We start from the raw sequence: 7,836 nt of genomic DNA, 5'->3' as shown, positions 1-7,836 counted from the left end.
TAGGGATGCAAATTATCGAGTAATTCATTAATCGATAGTTTGATAGACCTTATCGATCGATGATCGATTAATTGATAAGCGGCGATTTTCCTGAGAACCTAAATTTAAGGGGAAAATTTAAGATCAACATTCCTTATGGACTTTACACTAGTATTTGTTAATTTATTTTAAGAGCACAGCACAATGAAAATGTTTAAGTAGCACGTTATTTGGGACAGAGAGCTCTGAGGTTGAAGTCCTACAGTATCATAATGAGATGAGAGACACCGCTGCGTTTCCATTACAGATTTTCGCAAAATAAAAGCGATATTTCTGAAACTTCGAAAAAGTGCAATTGCCATTTGCGGGTGTTTCCATTGAAAGGTATTTTGCGAATGAGCCGTAATGCGTCTTGCATTTCTATGGTGACGGCACAGCAATCTCAGCTGCCGACAGCTGTTGCTGTTATTGTTATTAACATTGACAAAAACAGCGCTTGATTGCTGAAAGGCAAAGCCCGTGTGGCGCTGCAGCGGCCACAAATAAGGACGCACTCACACTAGGGCCAGTTGTTCCGTACCGCGCTGAAGCCCGAATCCCCCCCCCCCTCCCCTCTCCCCCGCTGGCCCGCACTCACACCACCTCCAACCCAAGCTGATCAAGCACGGTTGCCTCCGTTGATATAGAGGGATTATTTGTTTACCAACACGGTGGATGTGCGCTTTAACCTGACTGCAGAAAGAACGGAGCCTTTAAACACCAGCGGTGATGAGGTGCTGACAACAATATACAGTAGGTGGTTGTGTCCACACACCCGTACTGGTTTATGTGACTTAAGGTGACATGTCGGCGCAGGAGGGAGTGGGAGTGTGGATGCGAGTCAGTCTCCTTCAACCATGCACGGAAAAGGGGAATGATAGGAAAGGGTTTTCTAATTTATTGAGAAACAATGCCCATCAGCAATGCATGACAATAAACATGTGGTTCATTTGTCCCCTCAAGTTACATAAACCAACACAGCGTGGACACACGCGCTGTTCTCCGCGGCACCGCAACGAGCGCTTTTTTTTCTTTTCTTTTTTAAAAAAAAAAAATTAAGCTCCGGTAGCGACCGGCTAAACTACGGTAGGATACTGTAAACCAGCGCGGATCCGGTGTGTTTATCAAAGCTTGTCCGCCGTGCTGAGGCACCGGGTCAGTTTGAGCTGCGTTCAGGCTGCATTACAACTCCTCAGGCAGCTCCGTGTCGGCGGCTTTTTGACTCGTTACTCACTGGTCGTCTGTGTGTTAGCGATGGTACAGCCTGAGTCCCGTATAGCTACAACAGGTAACAGTGTTGTCTCTTTTCACCTCCTCTCCCTCTCTCCCTTGTGTCCTGCAGTGCGCTGCACAAGTTTACACAGAGATCCGCTACATTATGTCGGCTTTGCTTGTTTACATTTCACAGTAAAACTCCCATTGAAAAGGAACGATTAATTGCAAGTAATTTAATTTAATCGATTAAATTCTTATCGACAATTAATCGATAGTCGATTAATTGTTTGCATCCCTAGTGTTGGCAGTAAGAAAGACAAAATCATATTCCTAATGCAACAACCAGAAAACAGCGGTTCAACACCAAGAGCTGGCAGCAGAATAATGTACACACATACTGTCTGGAACACAATAATAATTCAGCTGTGGGCAGGATGAAGGACAGCAGGACGTTTCATTAGATGAACTAAATAAAAACAAGGTCAGGATCATTGTGGTCTAAACAAGAGGCAGGACACATGTTGTGAACAGAAGCAGGCAGGAAGCAGCCTGGCATCAACAGCTGTAATGCTCTCAGACTGATCTGGATGTGGTCACACACACACACACACACACACACACACACACACACATCATGATAATAAGTTCTTCCTACTCCAGCTCAGTCACAAGGCACACAGGACTGATGAGCTACATGCTAACACAAGAGATCTCACTGTGTATCTATCATGTTCATTATCTCAGTTTGGCTGAAATCTGCTCTCACTACAGCTGAAGCTGACAGGAGTGTTGTTATGTATTCCATCACACATCACAGGAGCTGAAACATTAAGTCAGTCAGCTGCTCTGATAATAATAACCAAAATACTAAATATTCCATAGGTCTAGATCAGGCATGGTCAAACTATGGCCTGTAGGTCACATGCGACCCATCAAGCTTTTTAATCCGGTCCGTCAAATATTGGTACAAAATGTCCAAAAGACCACAAACTGTGATGCTCTGACCAACAACACTGCTCCCACTGAAACTGAATGTAAGTTTTCTTTTAACTTTTAGCAAATTAATGTATCTTCTCCCTGCTCCCTTCCAACCAATGAAAGAAATGTTGTGATGATATTGTCAAATTGTGAAATTGCCTTGGTTGGAGTATATAAAAAGAAAGAAAGAAAGAAAGAAAGAAAGAAAGAAAGAAAGAAAGAAAGAAAGAAAGAAAGAAAGAAAGAAAGAAAGAAAGAAAGAAATGGTTTTTACATGAAATGTATATTAGTTCACACAAACACTCTTGAACTATTTATTCATTTTTTGTATCATATGCTGTTGTTTCTGTTCTGGGACTTGACTTTTAACTTGACATTTGACTAGTTAACAAATGTGTTGAACAAATGAATATTGTATGTAATAATGTGAGCTGCAAAACTGAATTGTGACACAGGATAAATAAAGTTGTTTTCTATTCTATTCTATTCTATTCTGGCCCGTCCATCAAATTTCTCTCATTGTGGCCCCTGAGCCAAAAAGTTTTCCTAACCCTGGTCCAGCTTCTCAGTTCGGTATAACTGGCAGATTGATAGATAATCTTAAGAATTGTTGTTAACTCTAAATGTCTGGTCCACACTTCATCTACACTCGTCCATAAAGGTCAACTTACTGCTGGCACTAGATCAGAGGATCAACAGGAGTGGACCAACCAATCAGTCTAGTCTAGTCTTCCCTTCTAGCAGCCTTAGCAGAATGAGAGGTTGTTCCACACATCCGCCCCCTGACTCCCTGTTAAAGCACGTCTTCAGTACTGGCCCACACCACTTCATGCAGCTATTTACAGGCTGCTTCTCTGCTTTTGTGTCTTTGTCCCTCCTCCAGTATGAATGGCTGTCCTCTTCCTTTATCCGTCTCTACTGTACTTGTCCTCCGCTACAAAGCTGAGCCTCAGACTGCGATGAAACGGTGACTGTACGGGCCTTTGTACCCGATGTGTGTTAAGATACGGCTAATCCTGAACTTCCCATAGCGGTGAATGTGAAATGGTTTGAGTCTTATCTGTTGCACCGCAGCAGCGTGTTGTTTTCTCAGCTGCAGCTGCTGTCACATCCTGGAAAAGCAGCTGTAGTTCACATTAGTAAAGATCTAGTTGAGTCAGAATAAATATGTTTCATTTATGATTTAATTTGGTTTTTATTGCTGTTATAATCTGATTCTATTTGTGAATTTCATGATAAGTTCAACTAAAATTGCTGTTTTAAAAGACTTTTTTATATATCTTCTTAGATGTCACTACATGATCCCGCCCCCACAAACCTATGTATGTATAATCCACTCTGAGTGTTTCAGTGTCAGTTAATATTGTGTTAATTAAGAAGGCTGATGCGTTTAGTGGCTGTAGGTTAATGAGCCGATGAGACAAGGTCAAGTGTTCAGTGTTCAGATGCAGACGTGGAAGCAGTGGGTGTCATCCAGATGTTGCTGGGGCATCCTTCACCTGACGTGGCTGCTGCTTGCAAATCATGCTCCTCTATTTCATCTATTTTCAGCTTGAAAAAGACCAAAAAAACAATGAAAAATGAATCATCTGGCTTTGTTGCTGCATCAGCTAACAACACAATGCTTATAATTGCAATTACAGCACCGCTGCGTGAGTGAATCATGCTCTAAATCTCAAAGCATAAATCCATTATTCCAACACAAAGAAGGCTCTCGGTGAAAGCACAGGATGCAAATCTGACGCAAAATTACCTGAGTGCAGAAAATGACGTGTAATTTGCATGACAACCGGTTGTTATGATAACCGTCTCTCTGTATGAGCAACCCCAAAGAGACGAAGCCTGGACTTTGGTCAATATAAACTGATGTAATGTTCTTGATGAGCGACGGCCGACTTGATGGAAGGTCTCCTCAGATTTTATTCAAAAGAATCTGATTTCCAAAGAGCAGCTCAGTCCTCTGTCAACGGCTCCTTATGAGTCCATTCACAGCATCAGTGTTCACTTTGTAAACGGGTTCATGACGACTGAAGCTTTCTGCTGGGAGGATGTACCAAAGCAAACAAGACGTTGGCAGGTCGGAACAAAAGTTTGATCAAATATGTGGACCACTAAGACCCAATGTTATAATTGACACCTGATAAACTACAGTATAGTATCTTATATTTTAGGATAGATTTTAAGATTGGTCAGGCTCCAGCATACATATCTGAACTTTTATCTCCCTACGGGCCTGATCTTATCTCAAAGGGTGACCAGGCCTTTGCAGTCCGTGCTCCCCAACTTTGGAACTCTCTCCCCTTGGATCTCAGTATCTTCTTTTAAATCCCTTCTCAAAACTCACTTTTATCGACTGGCCTTCCCTTTTCCTACTGTAACTTGATTGTATTGTATTTGTTGCTGATTTTAATGTACTCTTTTTAAAATTGTTATTGTTCTATTTGTTTATTATTGTTTTAAATTTAAAGCACTTTGTAATTTTAATTCCGATGAGTGCTATAGAAATTATTATTATTAGCAGATGTATTGATATAATGTGCTTTTTTCTTCATCTTTTTTTCTTTTTAATGAACTTTTTTTTAAATAACAGTTATTGGTATTTTTGTGATCTTGTAATGCGTTTCCCTTTTTTTAGGAATGGGGCCGGGGGGTGGAGTGGAGTGAGGTGAGGGAACAGGTAACTATGCAACACTATGGCCCCCTTCAAAGACTCGCCCTGAACATCTGTTTTGAAAATTGCTTTAAAAAACAATAAAAAGAACTTGAAAAGAAAAAAAGAAAGAAAGAAAGATGTTAGTTCCCACATCCACATCCAACAACACTTTGCCACCTGGTGCAGGTCTGTTCTGAACTGTGACCCTGACAGCAGAGCACATAACAGAGCAGGACCTGTAAACTGTGATGTTGCAGTGTAATGGCTTTCTAGAGGCGTGTTACTGTACCATTAGTCATGCTGACCAAGAAATGTCACACAAGTAGGAAAACGCCTTGAGCAGAGAGAGTGCTCCTGAGCAAGGCACTCACCAGCCCAACGTGTGAATGGAGATCCTCCATTGTGCAGCCATGCCCGAAGCAGCCTGGGTGTGAATGCTTGTAGCCGGTCTGCCTTGTTAAAGACGGATTAAAGGCCTCTCCATGTATATCTGATTAAATGTAATCTAATACAGGGCATGGAGCATCAGAGAGGAGCACTGGAGCTGTGGATCAAATAACGCCAGGGAGCGGGGCAGCTCTCAGACGCTCCCTCCCTCGTGGATCGCAGGCAGCTAATTTAGGATTCAACACTTCAAATGAAATGATTTTAAAAAGGGAATGCCCAACAGAAACACCAGAGCAAAACAACTCTTGACTGGCTGAAGCAGAGGAGACCTGACTGAGCTGCTAATGAGGACATTCAACATTCAGTGAATCCTGCCTGACACTTTGTTGTTGTGAAATATACATCCACACATATTCAGGCGAAAATGTGCAGGTTTTGTTGTGTTTTTTTCATAATTAATCTGATTCAAACAGTGGAATACAGCCTAAACTATGTCCCATTACACTTCCAACACAACCATATTGTGTCTGATTGTAATTGTTGAACCCAAAAAAAAAAAAAAATCACCAGTAAGAGTGAATTATTTTCTGTGCTGTGTATCGTTCAATTGTCCTATTTTTCAACGAGGTGGTGAACATCACTCTCACTAACAGGAGGATTAGCAGAGCCGAGCCAGCTCCGCCGGCCGGGCGACCCAGACTAGCGGAGGGAGACCCCACTCTCTCTTCGGCCAAAACCCCCAATACACACACACACACACACACACACACACACACACACACACACACACACACACACACCACACACACACACACACACACACACACACACACACACACACACACACACACACACACACACACACACACACACACACACACACACACACACACACACACACACACACACTAACCGAAGACACTGAACAGCTCCACATTATAGCGGTATGAGTCAAAGTACAGAGCAGCACACAGCCCCGGGCTCACTCGTGGTAACGGTAAAGTACCTGTGTTCGGTGTCGGGGGGCTGCGGTCGGTCGGTGTCGGCGGCGACCCCCGTCGGTCGGTCGGTGTCGGTCGGTGTCGGCGGAGATGAGCTTTATCTTTCACCGTCTGTGGTCGTCTGGCCGCCGGTGAAGTCGCTCCTCATCACAGCTTCGGTCCGCGGACTCGAACACAACAACAGGCTCCTTCCTCCTCCGGCTGTCTCACGGTGTTTTCCGACCGGAGATAAAGCGCGCCAGGCCAGTGTCTGTTCACAGTGAGGTTGGTTGGTTCACCCAAACAAAAAGCCCCCCCCCCCCCCCACGGGACCAGCCGCTCACCCGGTGGTTACCGCTCAGCCAGTCAGCCAGTTGCTCTGAGGGAGAATTAAAACATAAAGATCCTTTCACAGTCGTCTGGTAAAAGTGGCCTTTCCCCCGAGCCACATGATATGTCCAGGCTGAAACTTGTGGAGAGGACCCTCCGTGTGTGTGTGTGACTCTATGGAGAGCACCCCCTCCCCTCGGTCTGGGGATCGACCACGGTGCAGCGGGGCTATCTCTGTGACCGCTTCAAGTGCCGTCGGAAATGTGGGACACGGTCGAGTCAAAGGCTGAAGAGCGAATTGTGAATCTTAGTCAGTCGCACAGTAACCTATGCTGGAGCATAAGGATAAAAAACATATTTTACAATAATCATAACCACAATAATATAGATATACTAGTCCTAAAACAAACATTAGCATTAAAGGGATAGTTCAACATTTTGGCAAATTGGCCCATTGCCATAATTGCTATAGTCATAGCAGTAGGTTCGTTACCTTTAATTGTAGGTGTAAGCTATTTTTAGTACAGCGGAGCAGAGCAGCAGCTGGCTGCTCAGAGCTACGCTATGGAGGCTAAGGGAATTTCTTGGTTTCCCTCATTAAACTCATCAAATACAAAATCCCAAAACTCCACAGCGCTTTTGTAGACAAGTTGTGACCTGCACAACCACCACGCTATGAGATAATGACGTAACGATACGAAACGGAGCCGTTTTCGAGGTAAATTCATACAAAACCGCTGATGCGCGTTGCGTTCAGGGACAGTTTTTCAGCAAGCAGTCTCCGTATTTACCCTGTATTTACCTCGAAAACGGCTCCGTTTCGTATCGTTCCGTCATTATCTCATAGCGTGGTGGTTGTGCAGGTCACAACTTGTCTACAAAAGCGCTGTGGAGTTTTGGGATGTTGAATTTGATGAGTTTAATGAGGGAAACCAAGAAATTCCCTTAGCCTCCATAGCGTAGCTCTGAGCAGCCAGCTGCTGCGCTCCGCCGTACTGAAAATAGCTTACACCTACAATTAAAGGTAATGAACCTACTGCTATGACTATAGCGATTATGGCAATGGGCCAATTTGCCAAAATGTTGAACTATCCCTTTAATTTCACAAGTCACTTTTAATATTAAAGCAGAAGTAAGTGATATATTTGTGTTAAAGGGATAGTTCACCCTAGAATGATATTTCGCTCATTATCTCCTCACCCTCATGTTGACTAAGGGCTGGAAGAATTCTCAGAGTCCACCGTCCCTTCTCTGAGTTACAGGGGGTCTTGGCGT

General features: G+C 43.7%; 1 protein-coding gene across 1 annotated transcript in view; it reads right to left on the bottom strand.

The window, feature by feature from the left end:
- Positions 1-6,275, bottom strand: part of arhgap32b (Rho GTPase activating protein 32b) — a 159,087-nt gene extending 152,812 nt beyond the window's left edge. The window contains exon 1 of the mRNA XM_085798742.1: positions 6,258-6,275. The gene's annotated coding sequence lies outside the window, so the exon portion shown is untranslated. The remainder of the gene's footprint in view (positions 1-6,257) is intronic.
- Between the last annotated feature and the right edge of the window lie 1,561 nt (positions 6,276-7,836).

The sequence above is a fragment of the Trachurus japonicus genome, chromosome 14 (assembly GCF_045865225.1).
Source record: "Trachurus japonicus isolate A0001 chromosome 14, Traja_1.0".
Classification (NCBI taxonomy): domain Eukaryota; kingdom Metazoa; phylum Chordata; class Actinopteri; order Carangiformes; family Carangidae; genus Trachurus; species Trachurus japonicus.
The sequence above is the reverse complement of the archived record's forward strand: the minus strand, read 5'-3'. Positions and strand labels throughout refer to the sequence as shown.